Source organism: Vespula vulgaris, chromosome 2 (genome assembly GCF_905475345.1).
Source record: "Vespula vulgaris chromosome 2, iyVesVulg1.1, whole genome shotgun sequence".
Lineage (NCBI taxonomy): Eukaryota > Metazoa > Arthropoda > Insecta > Hymenoptera > Vespidae > Vespula > Vespula vulgaris.
In genome coordinates this window covers 17,361,492-17,385,057 of record NC_066587.1, presented here as the reverse complement: position 1 = coordinate 17,385,057, position 23,566 = coordinate 17,361,492, and the positions used below count along the sequence as shown (strand labels likewise).

General features: G+C 37.3%; 1 protein-coding gene across 1 annotated transcript in view; it reads left to right on the top strand.

The window, feature by feature from the left end:
* LOC127061918 (toll-like receptor 6) overlaps positions 1-7,519 on the top strand; it is a 76,265-nt gene extending 68,746 nt beyond the window's left edge. Inside the window, exons 3-4 of the mRNA XM_050989425.1 lie at positions 6,172-6,241; positions 6,753-7,519. The gene's annotated coding sequence lies outside the window, so the exon portion shown is untranslated. The remainder of the gene's footprint in view (positions 1-6,171; positions 6,242-6,752) is intronic.
* The last annotated feature ends 16,047 nt before the right edge of the window (positions 7,520-23,566 follow it).

The window sequence follows — 23,566 nt, the reverse complement described above, 5'->3', positions numbered from 1 at the left end:
ATACAAATAACGCCTACTCCATACTACTTTAAGTATCTCGTTTAATTAAAGATCTCACGCTATGAACGACTTCTCTTTTTCTTGCGTTGTTGTCCTTGTTATTGTTATTGCTGTTTCCTTTTTTTTTCTTTTTCTTCTTCTTCTTCTCCTTCGATTTTTTTTTCTTTTCTTTTCTTTTCTTTTATTTCTTCTCTTTCTACTTTTTATACTTTTCCAATTTGTTCGAAGAGATTTTATTTATGAAATGATATATTATTAACACGAATCAAACAAATTTTGTACTAATTCGATAATATTCGAGATTCTCTTCGTATATAAAAAATGAAAGAGAATTCGTTATCATTATTTTTACATTGTACTTTATTTTTATTATTCAATTAATGCCATTTTGTAACGTGTTGGTCAATAACGATTTTCTCTATCGTTATTGACGACTTTAAAAAAATATCTGTTAATACGTAATAAAACATATTCCAAAGATAATATTTCCATACTAAATAAATGACGATTTATCGTAAAATTACTTGGAATTATGAAACCGTTCAGAAGTAGATATGCGCGTACTGGCGTACCGTTTTATTCGAAAACTTTTAACCAGTCTATTATAAGTTAGTAATTACGAACAACTCGTACAGGATGGTAAAATGAAATTTTTCTTCTTTTGAAAAAATTCTCTAGCAATTCACGTTGCTTTCCGACCGAGTTTGTATTGGCTTTGCGAGAATATAAAAAATTTTGGATAAGTTACCGGACAGTGCGATATTGGGAATTGTCTATGAAGAGAAAAATAAAAAGGGAAAAACAAAAAGAAAAGAAAAGAGATTTCCTTGGTAATTATCTAGCTCTTTCTAGAAAGAAACAAGAATAATGAAAAGTAGCAATGTTAGTATTATGATCGATCGATCGATCGATTTATCGATCTATCGGTCTTCTCTTTGAATCTGCGACAAAATGCGTTTCGTATGTATAGGGCTAAACAGATATATATATATATATATTTATATATCTAAACACACACACACACACACACACACATATATATATAGATAGATAGGAGATACCGGAAACTCTCCGATGAAATATCTCAACGTTACGCTCGCTTAATCGCCACAATACGTATCGCGCGTTCACGCGAGAGCGCCTTATCGAGATAATACGTCGCACCGCCGGAAAGCTTTATACGTCCGGCTTTCCATCGGCTTCGCACTATAATTTAAGTCGTCGACTTCCTGCTCGGACTCGTTCAAATCGGTCTATATCCTATTTACTACATATAGTAATAGATATATACATATATACGTATATGCGTATAGATTTATGTATGTCTATATACATACATATGCATATAAGTTATCTACAAAGAAATAAGGTTGGTGGTTGGAGGTTGGAAATGAGAGTGAGCGAGGGAGGTGTGTACGATGCGAAATGTGTGTGGGGAGGTGGAAAATGAAACGGTGGTGGGGATCGAGCGGGATTAAGAGTTATCAGAAAGTACAAAGAGTGTTCATTTGCCATCTGATAATAATTGGAAAAGTTATCGCGGAAATGAAGTTTCCTCGGCGACTAACATTTTCCTCCGGAACTATTCCGGTAATGTAAAATGGAGAGAAACTTTCGCATCGGGGAATAACCTCCTCTCTTTGTCGATCCAGCGAACCGAGCAACCAACCAACCAACTAAGGAACCAACCAACCAACCAACCAACCAACCAACCAACCAACCAACCAGCCAGCCAGCCAACCAGCCAGGCAACCAGCCAACCAACCAACCAACCAACCAACCAACCTACCATCCAACCTACCTACCTATCTACCTACCAACCAACAGCAAGCTAAAACGTAGCCCCGCGCGCGCAATCGCTACTTTTTGAATGATATTACTTTCTTTCCGGCGCAAATTCCCGACGATTGCCTTCGCGGTTTCTTCGCTGAATTTAAATACGCGAAGGCGATTTGTCTAAAGGAATATATGCGAGGGATGAGAGGGGAGAGGTTGGCGAGAAGTATATATAAGAAGATCGGTTGGAGAGTTGAGTAAAAGAAAGAGAGGGAAGGAGAAAAAGAGAGAGAGAGAGAAAGAGAAAGAGGAAATGAGATTAATGGAATAGTGGATCAGGAATATCACTCTTTACGAATAATGGTCCTGCACGCTGGAATAACGAATTCTAGTATCTCGATCTTAATACATCATGTTTCTGTCGTTCGTAAAAAAGGAAGTACTATTACACATGATTTCTAAAAGTGTCGCGATGGTAATTTCTATCACGAAATGTCGAATATGACGTTGCGCCTCCTCTTTCGACGAAAATGTCGATATGTTATTGCTTCAAAACTTTATCGACAATTATCGACAAACGAGAAGAATGTTATATATATTTTTTCCTTTTATACATTCATATGTATATATGTATGTGTGGGTATGTGCGTGTACTATATATGCAAGCTTTTCACGTACGAACAATCGTTTTTTATCCGATAATACATTTTTCTTTTCATCGATTCGATCGTGTATTATTAATCTATTTAACGTACCAGAGCTGATGATTGACAACTTTCGGAACTTCAACGAGGACGTTGTAAAACGATCGTTATTTATCATCGTTAGAGCGGAGGTTAGACGAGAAACCGCAACTACTACTACTACTACTACTATTACTACTACTACTACTACTAATACTACTATTACTAATACTACTACTACTACTATTACTTCCACACTATTATAGAACGTGTGAGCTTGGTGGCTGCTTGCCGCTGCGAACAACAACGAAGTAATCTCCCGTTAAGTTTGATACTTGCGTGAAAATGGAAAATCGACAGATATGCCGAAGTTTATGCGGCGGGGACCGGCGTACCGTGAATCCGACGTTTTCATTACGCGGACAAATCGAATTTCGTTGCGATTGTATTACTTTGCCACCTCGCCACCGCTATTTCCATTTTAGTTAACTACCAGGGAATATAGCGTTTGCCGTTTCCCACGGCCGACTATGGGAGAGAGAAAAAAAGAGAGAAAGAGAACACCGAGAAAGTGAACGAACACTAGTCGCTCCACCTACTCGATATATTCCTACGAATCTCAAAGTCCTCCTACACATTCACCGCTGTTCATTTGCGATATTTACGAGAGGATAAGAGCGACCAAATCGATAATTCGAAAGGAAAAGAATTTTCCGTGGAAAAGCGCCTTTCCTTTAAAAGCACGTCGCCGTTCCGTCGATACCGGGGCGAACGAAAGGGAAATAATCTGATTGCAGCTAGCCAGTTTCCTCGATACTCTTTTCTCTCTTTCTTTCTCTCTCTCTCTCTCTCTCTCTCTCTCTCTCTCTCTCTCTCGCTCTCTCTTTCTCATTTTCTCTCTTCCTATCTTTTTTCCTCTCTCTATAGAAATCTTGCTATTCTTCTTTTTTCTTTTTCTTTTTTTTTATTCCCCTTTCGTATCCAAAAGAGAAAATTTAACTTAACTGAGCGAAGGAGGAAGAGGAGGAGGAGAAGGGGGTAAGATCGACTTCGAGCAGTTAGACTCGTCGAGAAATTATTTAACGAAGACTCGATAAAATGTCCAATGATAAAGATCAAACTTTGAAGGTGTCGAATGATTGACAGTTTCACTTCCCCAAAGTTCAAGGCGTAGTTCAAATCCCCAAATCGATTTGCAGCCCTCCAAGAATATAGAAAAAGTAAGTACTTACTTACTTACTTACTTACTTACTTACTTACAGCGATATCGATATCGGTAGTGATTCACGGGAGAATGAATCTCGCTTTCCGACGATACGTCATCCTGTCTTCGCTTGGCTTTAATAATTCAAACGCGATACTAATCGCAGGTAACTCGAGCACCGATTCCTCTTACGTCAAGTTACAAAACCTTGAATTTTCGCTGTTCCGCCAGTAGTATCGTTACTTCCGACGTTTAGTGCTTTTCTTGACGTCTGTGTTATCAATCTGAGAAACTACCGAGAAAAAATAAGAGAAAGAGAAAGAAAGAGAAAAAGAGAGCGTACGCGCGTGTGCGAGTGTATGCTAGCACGTTTTATTAAAATTTCAATCAATCCTTACAACAATTAAAATGAAATTAACGATCGATGAACCGAATTCGTTACTCCTCGTTTTTCTCATTGAAAACAAACGTCGAGCTGCGTTTTGGCGACTTTCCAATCAAAGCTGCCTACCAACGATCCTTCTCTCTCCCTCTCTCCCTCTCTCCCTCTCTCCATCTATCTCTCTATCTCTTTTCCTCTTTTCGGCACACGTTCCGCGTCGTCCGTGTTGCGTTTCTACGTTTGGCCGGAAGTGATTTTTCGCAATCAATAACTTCACTGTTTACGTACCGTGTCCTCTCTCTTCCCTTGTAGTTGCGTTTGTTTCGATTGTACCCTTCTCATCCTACATGGGTTACTCCTAAAACTCCCTTTCCCCTTTCTCTCCTCTCGCAATACAAACTATACCGCAACCCCATACCATTATTTTTTCGCTCGACTAATCCTCCTCTTCCACCCTTCAACTTCTCTTCCTCTTTCTCCTCATTCTCTTGTGGGGGCATGTCGTAATTACATTGCGCGTACCAACGCAAAGACCTTTGCGGTTCATCTCTCTCTCTCTCTCTCTCTCTCTCTTTCTATTTCTCTCTCTTTCCTTTCACTTGCACCTTTTTCAATGGCTCCTTCTTCCTTTCACTCCTTTTCACAAGGGCTTTTCGACGATCTAAATTTATTGGAATCATCGTAGAATACGATGCCTCTCGAGTGGAAACAATAAACGACTGACGCCGCGTGCTGCCGGATTGCGATTGTTCTCCGTCTCTTTCCGCGTAGCGAGCTTTGTTGATTTCTTTGTTTTTTTTTTATTCGATCTCTTTCTTTCTCTTTCTCTCTCTCTCTTTCTTTCTCTTTTGATCCTCAATGAAACTCATCGGTATGTAGTTCGCGAACGGAACGTATATCAACAAAATTATTTTTTCGATTTTGTTTTTTCAGATAATTTTTTTTTCTTCGATGATTTTACATTATTTTTTAAATAATATTCTTTTCGATAATTTTACATTATTTTTTAGATAATCTCGTTTTTTTGATAATTTTAAACAGTCTCTTAAACTTTTCTTTTTGGCAAATTTATCTTGGCATTCGTTGTCACGTTCGTTGACGTTCTCATTTTTTCTACTTTACTTTCCCTCTCTCTTTCTCACGATCTCATATGATCTCATATAATATTCTATTCTTTGAAAAAATATATTCCGAAAGATATTCATATTTTTTTATATAGCTCGTTGAGAATCGAAAATTATCTTGACGGATTTTGCGGAGGCACGAAATAAGGTCGTGCATTGACTCAACGTGTCAAGCGTCTTCTATTCGTGGTACAAGGAAAAAAGTGATGGGAGAAAAAAAGACAGAGGAAGAGATAGAGACAGATAGAGACAGATATGTGTGTGTGTGTGTGTAGAGAGAGAGAGAGAGAGAGAGAGAGAGAAAAGTTAAAAAAGATGAGAAAAGGTAGAAATGTTAGCGGTAAAACGAAATTGCAAAGACAGACATTTCTACCAAGGACTTCCACTCGCGTTTTCGAAAAAGAATCGTTTTGATACGATGCGACATTCTGTAAGAAAAAGAGAGAGGGAGAGAGAGAGAGAGAGAGAGAGAGAGAGAGAGAGAGAGAGAGAGAGAGAGAGAGAGAAGAAATGTGAGCGAGTACTCACCCACGTGGCCATCATCGTAAAAAGAAAATACAATTCGATGCACGGTAGACGACGAAGCGGAACTTTAAATGCATTTCGAAAGTTACGTCGATATATCTCGAAGTCTTCCATAACGCAAGGCTCTCTTTCACGTTTATATTCCACGTTTATAAAACAAATACTCGACGTTATACCACGTATACTGACAATGTCTATCTCTGTCTCTCTCTTTTTATATTTTATTTCGTTTGTAAATCGAAATAATGTATAAATCTTTTTGCAGATATATATGTATATATATATATATATATGTATGTATATATATGTTTTTGTATATGTATACGTATGTATATATTTGTTTATATTTCATCAGTTCGCTTTACTCAGTATACGTAATTATATTTTTTGACGTTTGAAAGATTATCTAACCAGGCGAGACACGTGTGTACCAACGAAAAACAAAGATTCAAATCTGGAATTTTCTTTTTGTTGCAGATGTGAAATGTTGCCAGAAGTATTATCGCAATACGTACAGAGAGTAATTGGAAATCGCAGCAAGGGGAAGGTGAGTTTCGATAAACTGCTTCATCGTTTTATCGGGAAATCGTTATGTATCCATTTTCTATTCAAATTGACTGGAACGTGTACGGTATAAAGTGAATGAAGAAATGAAAATGAAAAAAAAAAAAAACGAAAAAAAATAGAATAAAGAAAAAAATGTGGCGGAAGAGAAGGGTGGATGAAAAAAAAAAGAAATAATAAAAATTCGTTAGCTCAAACGAGCACAAGAAATTTCATGAAAATTCTCAATCCCTCTATGATCGTGTCTGTATTTTCCCTCGTTTGAAAAATACGTAAATAAATAAATAAATATATATATATATGTATATATATATATATATTTTATGTTATTTCGTTCAATTTCACGTACTGATTATTATCAGATGGTGCATAATATGATAATTGAATATTTTCACGTGCAAATAAATGTCAATCGTGTGTAATACGATAACCGATAGCAGATAGCATTTCGATCAATACCCGCTTTTCTTCTTTCTTTTTGTTTTCTGTTTCAGGATGTACGTCGTTCCTCGCTTCGAACTTCGAGAGTTGCGATCTCTTTTTTCTCACTACTTATTATCAAGAAAATATTTCTCACACTAATCCAGAATTATATCCTTTTCCCGATAAAATACACGTACTCATACACGCATATACACACACATACGGTCATTCACTCATACACGTATACATAAAGACATGGTGTCCGAACATAAAAAATAAAAACGATTTATTCGTATTTTTGAGAATCGTGATATAGCTTCGTAGTGCGCAAGTGTAATTAGAGCGAAAACGAAAAAAAAAAAACAAAAAAAAATACAAAAAAAAGGAAAGAAAAAATAAATAAATAAATAAATAAATAAATAAATAAATAAATAAATAAATAAATAAATAAATAAATAAATAAATAAATAAATGCAACCACGATTATATCGCGAGGAGCACAACTCGCTACCTTGCACCTTGTATTTGCAACGAAATAACCTTTTTCTCTTTCTACTTGATGAAGACATCATAGTTTAATCAATCGATCGATTATTCATTAATATGAAAAAAAATAAAGAAAAAAAAATAAAGAAAAAAAATAAAGAAAAAAAATATAAAAAAATATTAAATAAATAAATAAATAACGAACGTTCTTCGAAAATAAGTAATAGGTAACTCGTTTGAAACTCGAGACGGAGATTTAATGTAAATAGTCACGATTTTGTATATTTGTAATATAGATAGGTCATTTTATTATAAACACAATAAAGTTATTTATATATATTTTAATCACAAAGTCAAGCATTTTAATATTATATCTTTATCCCTTATTTCCTCCTACACACATACACACTTATATTTTCACTTTATTCATTAGTATTCATTATGACAAAAGCATTACGAACAAACAGAAAGGACTATATTATATTCTCGAGAGCTTCTCAAAACTACTCTTATATACATACACATATATATATGTGTATATATATATATATATATATATATATATATATATATATAAAGCATGTTGTGTAAGCCCTTAGTAAAGCCTTACTCGATATTTTCAACGTTCGTAACATAGTACAAGACGGATCGACGAGCGACGTAAATTGCACGATCTAAGCGGCTTCCCTCGACTTTCTCGATCATAAATCATCCGACGTAACTTGCAAGTCGTTGAATTAAACACTTTATCGAAGAAAGGAATCTTTCTTTCTCAAGAGAACACGTCGCGTGCACGCGTCAAGTAAAAATCACTACTACGCGAATCAACGACTACGTGGGAGACGAGGCCGAAGGTTGAGAGAGGAGGGTTGGGTGGGAGAAAAGAACAAATACGAATACTTTTATCTCTCAAATCGGTTTTCTCCCCGTCTATTCTCATGAAATAGGAGGAGCAGTTCTATCATCTCGATCAACTACATTTCTCTCTCTCTCTCTCTCTCTCTCTCCCTTTTTCTTTTCTTCCTTTTTTCGTTTCTTGGATCGTGACTAAAGTCAGTCGAGCGAGTTTTCAAAAAAGGAAAATTTCATGATTCTTTCTACTCTCATCTTGTCTTATGAAGATTGAACATTCTCGACAGATTTATATTTGCGAAAATAGACCAGTGGCTTTCTTTGGCCAAATGACTGGTGGACGGGTCGTACTGTTGCGCGTTGCCTGGCCAGTACTACGACAAAATGCAAAAGAAAATGCTAAACTACGAGGTAAGTTAAATATAACTGACGATACATAAATACATACGTATTCACGTACGTACGTGTATAGATATGTACATAAAAACATATATACATACATAGATCCGTACATCGGAGACATACGCCAGTAGAAATTTTCTACTATGGAAAATTCTCTACCAGAGAAATGCTTGGAATAACCAAACACGGTGAATGCAACTCGGCGAAATATTCGTAATACGTATTTATAAAATCGAATGGTCTCTGTCTTCGCTCTTTCTACAAACGAACGAAACAAAGAAAGAAACTTATATGTATATTTTTGAGATTCTACCACCGAACATATATGTAATTTCTTTCGAGATACCATTGGAATTTCTACGAGGATATTTGGATCCTTTGATTTTTACGATAGGATAAAGATGATCTACCTGAAATTTTGCAACGTTATCACGAACTAGTATACGTCAGAGTGTATAAGCGGATATTTTCTACTGACCGGATTTCCGAAAAAGAATCCTTTCGTTTTCGACGGAAAATCACATTTCTATGTTCTCGCTTAATACCTACTGCAATTCCCTTGGCAACGAGCACACACACGTACACACATACAAACATATGTATAACACACATTTATATCGAGAAACACATGGAACAGATCGAGGAAGGATTTTCCACTCCGATTGCGAAGCTTTATGCATGCATATCTAAAAACTGAAAGAGTATCTCGCCAAATCATACCCAACGAGAGATAGAGAGAGAAAGAGAGAGGAGAAAAAGAGATGGTAAATGTTCTATATAAGACGATCTCGATACAATATCAAAATCTCATGTGTCAAAGGATTTCAACGAATCGAAATCTTTCAAGATTTTATGGCTACTGGCCAGAAAGACGTTTTCTCGATCGAAGATTCAGTCGGTGATTTAACCCGTTCGCACTTATCGATGTCATTCTCGAAAATTGTCGTATCAGCTGGCACCAATAGCTTCCTCGTCCTTTTTCAGAACGCGCATCTCGCTTACCTACACTTTCTATCATATTCTAAAGATTCCGAGTGCTTCGATAGCTTTTTCTCGAAACTTACGAATTTCTTCGAAACATTCCACGTCCAAGATATTTTTCTACAATAACTTTGAAACTTTATATATATATATATATATATATATATATATATAAAAGAGTGAAATAAAAAGGGGGAGGGTGTAAGGGGATAGCGTTCTTTACAACGCAAGTCGATTTCTTTTTCTCTCCTTCTAATAAAGTTTTCTTCGAAAGCACACACGTTCTTTCTTTCTTTCTTTCTTTTTTCCTTTTTCTTCTTCTTCTTTTTCTCTTCTTTTTCTTTCTTTTTTTTTTTTCTTTTTTTTTCGTAAGCGGTAAAGTAAAGTTACTTTACGATAAAACGTATGACTCTATAAAAGGAAATCGTCGAAAATTCAAAGGGACGAAATAATCTCGATTACGCGTTAAGTAAGTACTTATATGCAACTTTCTATTGGAATACCCGAAGAATCAAATTTATTTTGATTATATGATCCGATTTGTTCTCTCGGTCAAATGTTTCAAGAAAACGGGATTACGTTAAAAAATGTTTTTAATGCTGTATCGTTCTTCCGGAAGAACGACTTACAAATAGATTTATCCAATCGTTAGCAATTGAATTCGATCGTTCATTGAATTTTTTTTTATTGTTAGAACAATTTACTATCGTGAATTCGCTGATCCAATCGATCCTATTATAATGATCATTATACTTGAGATATCTCGAAGGGTTCCGTTAAAATAATATATCCACACAAAGGGAATAATCCATTATTCCGTTAGACGCAGTTTTATCGTCTAGAATGTATACTACAGAAGTAGAGAAGGAAGAAACTTTATCATGAAAGATCGTGCTACGTACGTACGTACGTACATACATACATACATACATACGTAGATATATAGACAGGTACAATAGGTAGAAATGTTATCGCGAAATACGAAAGCGTTTTCATTTTCCGAAGGAACGTTCTCCTGAAAAAACATCGTCACAGTTCTCATCCTCTTCATAATAGTCGTCGTCGTCGTCGTCGTCGTAGTCGTCATCATCGTTGTCGTCGTCGTCGTTGTCGTCGTCGTCGTCGTCGTCGTAGTCGTAGTCGTCTCTAACGCTTTATTTCCACACTGTGCTTCTGTAATATTTGCCGCGAGTTATAAAGAGTACTTCTTTCTGGCGCAATTATACGCTTCGCTTGGAAGCCAGCGCGCATCTAGAAAAGCCGTCCCTTACTTTTAGCAGTTTTTCGGTCTACGTGAACGCCAAGTGGAGAGTAACGTACCCGCTTATTTTTCTTTCTAAGTCCGACCTCTTTGCTCCAAGTAAGTATGTTCTACGTGTCGTAGAAAAAAATTATATATATGTATATAAATTGTATTACCTTTAAGCACGTTTGTGTGTATCTGTATATATATATATATATATATATATATATCCATACACATGGATATATAAATATAGATATAGAAAAAGTTTAGAGAAAAGTTTTACGTCTGGTATCGAGGAAAATATTTTTTTCACGGCGGCTTAACCTCCCTTCCTCCATTCTCTCCCTATCTCTTTCTCTGTCTCTCTTTCTCTCTTTCTCTTTCAACTTGTCTATCTACCCGTAAAAATCTCTTGGGACGAATCTTCTCTGTGATCGGAGTAACGACGAAAAGGAGGAGTACTAGTAGTAGAAGAAGAAATAGAAGAAGAGAAGGAAGAAGAGGAAGAAGAGGAAGAGGAACTTCTTTCTTTCGTTAAGAACGAACGAACGAGTCTGCGGAAAGATCGTCGAAACTATCGGAGATCTTTGGTTGAAAGGGTCGGCCAGCTCTTTCTCTTGTAATCCCCCAAACAAACTTTTCCAAAGACAGCTTCATCCAATATCAATTATATCTACGGATATCGGATATCGAATTTACTCACTCTCTCTCTCTCTCTCTCTCTCTTTCTCTCTCGAAAGTTACAGGATTTGGTGGACAAGCGCAAGAAGATGGTAAGTTATCTTCGTGTGTGGTCCGCGATCCTATCCACAGTACCGGCACTTTTGGTTAGCATTTGTATTGCGCAATGGAGCGTATTGCTTCTGACAGCGGTTCAACCCCCGCTTGCTCTTTGTCAGCCACGCGACCAAAAGGGATAGATAGATAGATAGAGAGAGAGAGAGAGAGAGAGAGCGAGAGAGAGAGAGAGGGAGAGAGAGATCCCAATCCGCGATATGAATGAATCCTTCCTACCCTATGGTTGCTGCTGCTGCTCCAATCCCCTTTATGTCCTGTAAGTGCGATGCAACCCCTCTGTACCACTATCACCATCACCACGACTACCACCATCACCAGCACCATCTCCAGTACTATCGGAGTCCCTTCTATTCGTTTCGATTCTCGACGTTTCACATTCGCCGTTAACCAGTGTCGGAGCACTTACAGCCCGTTTATATTTCCCTGTTTCGAAAGGTCCTCGAGTCCGTCTCTTCATTCGGAATCAACTAAACCGTCCCGCTTCGTTGCACTCGTATTATCTCTGTTTTCTTTGTTTTTTATTTCTCTCTCTCTCTCTCTTTTTCCTTTTGCGTTAGTCTTTGTAATAATCGTTTTAAATTATATTTATATCTTAACATTCATTACTGTTTTGTATCTGTACATGATTTGTCTATTTAAATGTTCTACTGTAACTTATAACGTCTTCTTACCGTGCGAAATGAAACATATTCTCTCTTTGTCTTTCCATCTATCTCTATCTCTCTCGCTCTTTATTTAAAGGATCTCAAACGACAATTTAATGTCCTAATTTCTGTTCGAACACCGTATGCAAAATTTCAAGGAACGATTAGATTCGATTAACGGCGTAGGAGCGGTCGGGATTGGGAGAAGAGCGAACGCGCATACGAAACGAGGTCAGCTCGTTAGGAAACGAGCTGGAGACAGGCGAATTGTGTTTAGAAATTGACTAATTACGAAGCCCGCTCTACGTGATTACGTACGTAATTAGCGAGTATTTAAACGGTCGCTACTTAAATATACGAAAGCTCGCGCAATTTACCACCCACGTGTCTACCTGTACCACCTCCGCCTCACCCCTTTCAATCCTATTACTCCTACTATTACTACTACTACTACTGCTACTACTACTACTACTACACTACTACTATTACTACTACTATATACCAACCCATTGGGATCATGACCAATGCAACCCACCTTCGACCCACTCGATTGCCACGCTCGTCGATTGGCAATTACTAATTAGTTGCAAGTACTAATTATATTTGTAATCACACTCTCTCTCTCTCTCTCTCTCTCTTCCTCTCCATCTAAAGCTCCACTTAACTTCTAGTCATCTCTCTCTCCGTGTATTCGTGTTTCTCTCTGTCTATCTCCGTCTATAGCGCTAGCCACAAATTCGGGAGAGTGTATCCTAATTACCGAGTATTTGCCAGCAACACCTTCGGACATCTTGATGGCTTGATGATAACAAATGATGTTACGACAGTTTGCAATTAGCTGCACTTGAAATACTCTAACGTTAGCGTTAAACCATATTTAAAGACACGAATAATATATAATAATGTGTAATCTAGGTCTAAGACCGGGCACAACATTGTCGGTCACGAAGCATATTATAGTTTAATGAAGTGTAACGTTCTCGCGTCATTGGATTTTTGTAACCAATTAACGTTACATAATTTTCTTCGGAGTAACGTTAAAGCCAAACTTCTTCTTCTCTTACGAAACAAGAAAATTCCTTTAGGAAATTATTTTAACGATCTTCTTTATGCGAAAAATTTTAATAATCAACATCCCTGCTAAATGTTTTTACGTACCCAAGTATGTACGTACGTACATGATAGCAATATTACCGACAGATACGAAGTAATATTCCTTTCTCTAAGCACCAGAAGGAGAATCGCTTAATATTATTTTGAGCATTCAAGGTGGAGCATTGTCGAAGTAGGAAAGTACGCGGCTGAACTTCCTATAACTTGGAGGATTCGGTACTTCGAGAATGCGAGCGCGAATGGTTGAACTTTATGAAGTTTAGTCTGAGTTTTGATATTGTTTGGGACTCGAGTAGAACAAAGGAAGCGCTTACCTCGTTTCTACGTTATTAAATTGCTATTTAACGATAAACCGGCCGGATAAAAGCCTATCGTACGTAGAAGCGGGACCGAGGATGATACGATTTCTAACGCGGATAGAAAGCGAAGAGAAATCGGGGTGGGGAAAGGGATAAAAAGGTTGCGTTGCATTTTCTACGACGACAATGTCCTCTCTGTGAAACAAACGTAACAAAGAATTACGACAAGTACTTGTCGTAAGGTTCGTGAGAGTATAGGGAGTCTAAAAGAGATAGGGAGAGCCGCTACGCTACGCTATAATCGAGCTCGTGAGAATAAAAAAGTACTGAAAGAAAGTTCGCTTATCCTTCTAATAAAAAAGTATATTTCCTCTGTGGTATTACGTCGTATCGTTCTTTAATAAATATGATCAAAGGGAGAAAAGAAGAAAAGGGAAAACAAATAAAGAAAAAGAAAAAGAAGAAAGGTACGATGATAAAAATGATAATAAACGAAGAACATTACGAGTGATCATTTTAAATGGCAAAAATACGCAAACCATGTAACTCATTTATCCGATCTCTTAACTTACTCTCTGAACTTACCTCTGCGAGTCCACTAATGCAAATTGATACCGCACCTAAGACCAACCGCATAAAGGCACGGAACGAAGATAATGAGAACAATTAAATGGATGATACATCCCCTCTCTCACTCCATTCTACTTCTGCTCGCTCGCCGCCCGACCGAAAGTCCTTAAGTTCGTAACTTTAAACTCACCGGGCAGTAGAGAGGCCGAACTCGCTTATTCAACCCTTTTTGTTACGCACTTCCTTAAATGAAAAGTAATGACTCCGGGCGTCGCGACTTGATTTACCTTCCAACCTATTTGTTTCAATTTAGGAAAGGGCCAATTCTTCGCGTGCATTAACTACAACGATCGCAGACGAGGGTCTCACAACGCCATTGCCGCCATTGCCGTCGCTTTCCTCGTCATCGTCGTCGTCGTCGTCGTCGTCTTGCTACCCGCATTCTCGAACTCTCCAAGTCAAACTCTTGTGAACTTGATCCAAAGGCGAAACGTTAATTGATACGCCAATAACAGACGCCCCAACCCTCGTCGTAATCCATAGATTATATCGAAACGTTTGACTAATGTGAAAATATACCAGGAAATTTATTCGAAAGTTTATATTTACCAACGAAATATTAATTATTTCCCCGAATTCAAATAATAACGGGGAATATCGTCGAATCCCGACGGTGCGTTGTTGAAAATACGATTTCATAAGGTTAAATTAAAAATATCTCTATCTCTGTATAGTGCATTCATGCGCGACCGATACAGGAGGGACAATTTTCAAACGAAAAATATTGCCTCGTATATAACTTTCAATTTTGATTTTAAGAAACACGAAATTTCTATGGTATATCTGTTCTGACAGCGTTATTTCAAATATCGAAATTGCATTAGGTTTATAATTCTTTAAAGATAATTTATTTTGTGGGGACAAGTTTAAAGAAAAAGAACAAAAATTGAAAAGAGAAAAAAAAAGAATGCTTATGTCAGAGATATTTAATTCCACTTATCATATCGATTGAAACGTGCGTGCGTGCGTGCGTCGATCTAACCAGCAACGCAAAATGGTAAACTTGTTTCGTGGCCCGTCTGCTATACATTTTCGTATCGATTTTACCACAACGACCGCCATCCGCAGACTAGTAGAAGGGTAGTGTCAGATGAAAAGAGAGAGGGAGAGAGAGAGAGAGAGAGAGAGAATGAAAGAGGGATTTGTTGGTCGACAATATCGAAATCGTATTGTATGTTGTATTAACGATTTGTAAGGAATATAAACAAATCATATATGGGAGACACGTAAATATCTATGTATGTATATAAAAAAGACATCTTCCTACGTCAAAATCTAGAATAGTATATTCCTGTTATTATTCACGATGTTGTTGTAATAAATCCAAATCTCTCTCTCTCTCTCTTTCTCTCTTTATATATTATATACATATATACATACATACACATACACATATATATATATGAAACTTCAAAATTCTATGTATTATGCGTATCTAACTACGCTTCCGCGTATGTATGACCTAAAATACAAGTTATCTGCCGATGTAGCTTATACAAGTAAATTTACGATAATGTACATGCGTATGTATTTACACGTACATATCTATATGAATATGTATTGTGCGTATATATTTTTATATACACACACACACATATATATATATATATATATGTGTATGAAGAGAAAGAGAGAGAAAGAGAGAGAATACTCTTGCGATGCTAAGCGAAAATGTGGTCGACTCGCTTCTGAAACGTCGAGTACAAAAATTTATACACGTCAGAACGGAGTTTACGCGTTACCACCATGTATATTACCGTACGAGAAACGTACTAAAATTGCAAGTAGTGCATATACATTATATATATATATATATATATATATATATATATATATATATATATAAGCACTCACATAAACATATGCACACGCATGTATAGATATACCATGGAAAGACCGTGGGCCGGTCGGCATTGGCTGCGCTTGACAGAATTGTGTCCCGTTTTGTCTATCCACCCTATGTTTTTATCTCATAATTCAGGCAATGGGGAGGACAGCAAAGCTCGTTCGGTATCCGCGATCCGTACCTCTTTTAATGAATGAAATCGAGCGAGCACGTCCGGCTTTTACTTTTGCTCTTGATCCGATAAATCGATAAGTTTGAGTATTAGGTATTATTCTCGAAAAAATAACTGCCGAATAAAAAGAATAAAAGAAAACTAGAGAAAAGAAAAAGGAACTAAAGGTTTTATCCAGAGCACGGTAGATTAGACGAAACGTAAAAGTTAATAACAGATATGTTAGTTATTTAATCGATCGGAAGAAATTAGAAAACTTTTATTAATATTTACAATTGTTAATTCATTTTCCCGATATCCTATCTTGATATTCTACCGATCATTATTTTTTATTATCGCGTTAATTCATTAAGATAATATATTTTTCAATTCAATGATATTGTATTATATAAATCCTTTGAAAATCCAATGAAATATACATTGATTTCCCTTTTGACTCAAGACAGTTTCTCTAATAACGATAGACATTGCGAGCGTAGTTCGAATAAAACAAAAGCGCAATTTCATGATACGCGAAGTCAAAAGGCTTCGCTATGTAACAGTCGATGACGCGACTCTCGAATTATGTTATACAAATGAGCTACGATAGTCAGAGCTAAACTAGCAAGCTTGCTCGTGCGAGTCTGCTTGCTCATGTGTGTTTCTCTCTCTCTCTCTCTCTCTCTTTCTCTCTCTCTATATCTCTCTCTCTTTGCTTATACACATACGCGCGCATGCACACGTACGCATTGTGTGCTTGTGACGTAACAAAACGCTAATTACTAACGTGCTTGCTCTACGTACTCACGAGTAGAAGCGACACAACAAACGCCAACCACCGCGTGCATTCAAGTCGTAGACTTACGATTAGCATCGTCTCGTGGTGCGGTAACGAGGCACGTAACCGCACCCCCACCCCACCTCACCCCTATTGCCTTCCCCTCCTTACCTCTTTATACCTATGCATTCAACTACCACCCCTTCAACCATTCGGCTTTAGCATATTACCTATTATACAATGTGTCATTGATATGGCTAATGCTACTTCTCTCTCTCTCTCTCTCTCTGTCTTTTTCTCTCTAATTATTCTTTTTCCTCTTCTCTCTTTCTTTCTTTTCTTTTTCCCACCCCTCCCCCTATTCTCCTTGTCCATCCTCTCTTTCTTACACTCACTAAATTTACCTATCCTCTCGTCAAGCTGCACGTCAGGAATTAAATGAAAATCTCGTTTGTGGAATATTCGTATGTGCGGCTTCAAAAACAAGAGCTTTTTTATCTCTTTTTTTTCATTTGCTCTCTCTCTCTCTCTCTCTCTCTCTCTCTCTCTCTCTGTCTCTCTCTCTCTCCATCGACGAATCCTCATCGACGTTTTTCCCATGTATGCAGTTTGCATTCGCTTTGCGTTCTATCTTTTTTTTATTTTCTCATTTATCCAATCGACGATCTTTCAGGTTATTATATTTCTTTCTTTGTAAAGATAATAATTAATCTTTCGAAGAATGTTTAAATTAAACAGACGAAAAACTATTCTATCTATTCGGTCTGTTTAGTTCGTCTCGCGCAGAGTTATTTGGTAAATTGTTAAGTAAAATCCTAAACGACGTCGTAAGGCTTTCTTCTCATACAAATAAATTCCACGAGTAGACATCCCGAAGATATAATGAGAGCGTGCCTTTCCAGCCCCCTCCCCTATTTCTCCCGTTTTAAAGCCGGCCTCCTCCTTCCTACTTCCCAAGATGTCTTCTCTTGCCAAATAAATATTATAGAAGCCTTAAAAACATTCTTGGCAAGACTGAATCGACCGATAAAAGTCGATATGTGTCGTAGTTACGCGTTACTAGAAGGGAAAAAAGAGAAAAGAGAGAGAAAAAAAATATTACACGAGCCTCGAGTTCGTTCATTCGAAGTACTCAGTTCTACACTTTTGCCAGACGTATATTTTCCTTTTTTGCTCTTCTCCATCTTTTTCTTTCTTTTTTAATTCTTTTTTTTTCTTCCTTCTTCTTCTTCTTCCTCTCAGAAACGCGTAGTGGTTACGTACGATCCACGAAAATTTATTTGAAAGGTTATTTGTTCGATAAGTAAGCATTAAGAAGGACGAACCGTGACCATTTACCTCTATCTAACATTACCACCAGCATAGAATTCTTAGGGTAACTTTATATATTTTTCTGTCGGTAGTATCACTATTCTCCCTTTATTACGATCCCCCTTCAACTTTGGCAAGCGAAAAGCCATGGTCCAAGCGATATATGACGTCTTGGGATAGTACAGATAACAAGAACCGAAAATACTTCTCTTCGTGTCTCTCTTTCTCTTCTTCTTCCTCTCTCAATCACGTTACACTATTATTCCTCTTTTCTCTTATTCCAGACAAGGCAAACGAATACTGATTTATTTCACGTGCTACACACGAACGTCGAGATCCAGAAAATTATTTCGTTTCTTTCCACGTCTTACGAAGTAACCATTTTTACAGTTGAGAGAAAGAGAGAGATAGACAGACAAAAAGAAATAAAGATAGATAACAAAGAAGGTGGAAGTGAACTTGTCAAGTTTCGAAAAAGTTGATGTAACAAAAAAGTCATAGTATCGTTCGCAAAGTTCGATATCGAACAATAAATATATATATATAATATTTCGTAACTTAAAACGTTCAGCCCTATATATCTACTAATATACATACATACATATATATTTTTTTTATTATACTATATATTATAGTATTAAATAATATTACCGCAAGAGGAACGACGAGTACGATAAATTTCTCTTTACATAATTCGTTTAGGCCAGACCAACGAACCTTTTGCCAAGACTCGACTGTATCCCATTATACTAAGATACGTTGGCGAGGTGGGTAGAGAGAAAAAGAGAGAGAGAGAGAAAGAGAGAGACAGAGAAAAAAAAGTGTGAAAACAATGAAGAAAATATGCAGATTAACAGACGCAGGCCCTATTTTCGTGCCATAATACTCCGCCTTAATTTGCGTTTTACAGACGTGCGCGTGTACGCGTAATAATAAAAGGGGGTGTGGGTCACTTGGCTCGCTTTTCTACGCAACCCGCAAACGCTATCTCTTTCCTTCTTTTTACCTCTTCTCCTTCTCCTCCCCCTCCTCCTACTCCTCTTCCTCCTCTTCTCCTTCTTCTTTGTTCTTGTCTATTTCTTCCTCTCCAAAAGCTTTTATCTTCCTGAGACATGGAATTTAGACCACGGATAAAAGACTAATTAAGGCCGGGAACGGTTATTATTAGAAGGATCGTCGGGAAAATTAACTGCAAGAATCCGGCACTTTCTTCCAGACATAAATGCGAGGCAAGTCAGCAAAGAGAGTAGCTGCTGGTGTTGCTGCTGGTGTTGTTGCCGTTGCCGTTGCTATTGCTGCTGTTACTGCGCTTTTGCTTTAATCGGCACACGACGACTAGACCTGTATATACGCTGCAATAATCGTCCGCATACGGCGCAACTGGCGCCATAATGAATGCAGTTTTACTGGAAATAACGAAGCTCGTCCTCCGAGCTACTTTTTCTTTTCCCTCTTATCTTTCTCCTTTTTTCTTCTTCTTCTTCTTCCTTCCGGTGGGTGGAAGGGAGATCGGCCGTGAAATCTGATTTTAGGTTAAAAATATCTTCGAGAGAGAGAGAGAGAGAGAGAAGATATTTGAAACAACTCGTTTCGACGTTTACGATTTTCGTTTTACGTTCCGAAAGCAATATTCGTGACAGCTCGTGGATCTCTAAAAAGAAAGAAAAAGAAAATAAAAAAGTACGATACTGAGGAAGATTCTTTTTTTTTCTTTTATTTTATTTATACAACGCGGGCTGGCGATAGAAAAGAAAGACGCGAGAGGGGTTTAACGAACGAAGGGATATATTCTTATTTCGAGACGATTCGTCGAAAAGCTTTCCTTTCTCTTCTTTGAAGAATAAATAAAAAAAAAATAATAATAATAATAATGATGATGACACGAAAAAGAAAAAAAAAGAACAAGGGTGAGAAGAAGATACGATGAAAAAGTAATCGCGTTCTCGAAGATTGGATACGAAAGGCACGCACCTGTTTTAAAAGGTGAGGACAAAAAGGGGTGGCTAAGGGGAGGATGAATAATTTATGCTAGGGTCATGGCTTCAAAGTGAAGCTTCCTACCCTTTCGAAAGGAAAATGCCTGGTCACTTTAATAATCGACGAGCCTGTACCTTTGTATCGACCTTCCGACGTTCTGACGAAAAATTTTTTAAATACATACACACACATACGTATATATATATATATATATATATATATATATATATATATATGTACGTACTAACATACATTGGCAATTAATTTTAATTAATTTTAAATAAAAATCATATCACGCATGTTTTTTCTATTTCTTTTTCTTTTTTTTTCCTTTTACGAGCGAAAACAATCTACGATTAATATGTTTTTTATACCCTACGTATTATCGCATATTATCTTGTAATCGGTTTTTCAAAATAACGTAACGAAGTATACTCACGGGATATACGTTTCATACATAAATGCGTACATTGCGCCCGCGCACATCCATATCTCTCTCTCTCTTTCTCCCTTATGGAGATACCACAGAGTACCATTTCCTACAGTGCACGATCCATGCGGCTTTCTCATTGGTCGACTTTAGGGTGCGGCCTTTTGATACGGTATTCAAATGAAAATCCTTCAAAAGAAACAACTACCTTCCTATAAGCACCTTCAAAATTTTTAAAGTTCATTTACAAAATGATCTTTCTTCGAATGATAGTTAAATGATACTTCTCGTCATTCGATGCTATCCGTATATAAACGTATATATATATATATGTGTGTGTGCGTGTGTATATGTAAAAAAAGAAAACAAAAAAAAGAAGAAAAAAAAGGGAATTAAAGGCAGTTATACGCTCTTTCCGGCTCTTTTTGGTATCCGGTTGGAGAGTGCGTAACGAATTCTCTTTCCTTTCGTTCGTTCGTTCGTTCGTTGGTTGGTTCGTATACACCAACTACCATCACTAACCCATCCAGCAGTCTCGTCGGACTCTCGCTTTTTCCGTGTTTCCTCCCACGCGAAAACATGTTTTCCAACGTGTTTTTTCCCTGCGCGCCCGGCGATGGGTCCGACGCGTACAATAACACGCCCACGTTGAAGTACCTTCTAAAACGTAAGTACCTACCTCGTGTACATTCTCACGTACAGTCAGCGTCATAGCTTAAAGTACAACTCGTACGAATATTCGATTGAAAGAAGAAAAATTTATACGGATCGACTTATATATATATATATATGTATCAAATGAAAAAAGAAACTTCTTCGTATCTTTTCTTCTCTGTAATTCTTTTTCTTTTTTCTTTTTTCTTCCTTTCGTACGAATACCTCATGATTTTTATTTTTAATTAATGATACAAGAGATTTGAAAAGAGAGAGAGAGAGAGAGAGAGAGAGAGAGAGAGAGAGAGAGAGAAGGAACAAAGACAAGCACAAATAATCTTCTCAACAATCTTCGCAAGCGAATGTTCCCCCGTGTGGAATAATATTAAAAGGGTGGCCGCGCCTTACGTTGAAATTAACGTTCGTATACCGCAAAGCTGTGTACGATGATGGAGAGAAAGAAGGAGAGAGAGAGAGAGAGAGAGAGAGAGAGAGAGAGAGAGAGAGAGAGAGAGAGAGAGAGAGAGGTAAATGACTTATTAAAGTTACGCGACGGCATATTATTCATTCATTTTCTTACTTGAAGGAGAAAAGAAAAGAAAAAAATAGAAAGATGAGAAAAAAAGAGAAGAAATGAAAACGAAAAAAGAAAGAAAATAAAAACAAACAGAAAAGAAACAAAGAAAAGAAGAAACGCACTAACGAAATTAAATTTGTATGATCATGAAAATTCAGTCGGGAATGGTGAACGGGAGAACGGATTGAGTCGAAGCAAAACGGTTTGCGTACTTCGGCTCTGGATTTAAATCATAGCATGCGAACAAGCGGGTGAAAGGCAGAAAGAGAGAGAAAGAGAGAGAGACAGAGACATAGAGAGAGAGAGAAAAAGAAAAAAAGAAAGAGAAAGAGAGAAAGAAAGAGACAGACTGAAAGAGAGAGAGAGAGAGAGAGAGAGAGACAGTGAAATAGACAAATTGGAAAATAGAGAAAGAGAGAATCTAAATTAAATGCTGGGTAAAGAAATCGCATCGGCGAGCACGCGATGGTAGAAGCCACTCGACGCGTCTGCTGCGATCCGTTTGAAATAAGAGCGAAACGAGAGGATGCAGAGGATGAGCGATAAAGGTGAGGAGTTTGGGGGAGGGAGAAGAAGGCGGTCGTGGTGACGAGAGAGGGCGAGTAAGAGAAATAGAGAAAAAGAGAGACGAAAGGAGAAGATAGGAACGCACGCTGTAACGCGAGATGAAAGAGAAAAGAAGAGAATCGAGCCGAGCAGCATACACGCGCACTTTGTAAGTACTTACTTACTTACTTTCTTTCTTACTACAAGGGAAAGCCGACTTGACTGAATCTACGTGCTGAAGAAATTAACGAGGTTAATCGTCCTCGATTTGATTTCTTTCGAAAGTGAAAAGCTTATAAGGTATCTCAGTCATCGACAGTGCTGTTGTTATACTTACTCTCCCAGTTTACCAAGTAGAGAGATTCTTTCGTGGCAAAACGTTGAAAATAATCGAGCTCAACGACCCACGGCTATGTCTATTTACTTCTCTCTCTCTCTTTCTCTTTCTCTTTCTTTCTCTCTCTTTTTCTCTCTTTTGCTATTTCTACGCTTTTTATCGCCAGCATCACCATCGTTTTCTTCTTTGCGGACATCTTAACCGCAGCTTCTCTCTCTCTTTCTTTCTCTCTCTTTTTTCTTTTTATCTGTCTATCTCCTCCCTTCCTTTCACTTTTGTTGCACCACCAACTCGCTCATAAAGACGACCGCGTCGCACAAAGTCAAGGACCTCTGTTTTTGAAAGAATGCCTTTGCACCCCTTTTCGAAAATAACTCGAGAAGTGAACGATTTCGAGTCGTTATATAAAAATCAAAAGACATATATATATATATATATAAAGAGAGAGAGAGAGAGAGAAAGAAAGAAAGAGAAGAAAAATGAAAGTGAAAGTTGATATCCGATAACTATTATCTATAGTTTCGATGTAATTGTAGCAAGATCGTGAAAAATAAATCAAAGTTAGAATAAGATCAACGGATTCTCTTGACTCGAACTTCCAAGCACTACCGGGTTGGCTTATTAAAAGTTATTAAAACGATCGACACGTTCCACGGGGAAAGTTATTAAATCTTCCTCTTCCTTCCTTCATTTCCTCTTTCTCCATTCGTTCGTCGAGTAAAGGAGAGGATCATAGATATAAAAGCTTTCCAGAAGCTAAGGGAAAAAAAAACTTTTTGTTTTTCTTGCGTTTCGTACTACGAAATTTTCAACGCACATACCTTCAC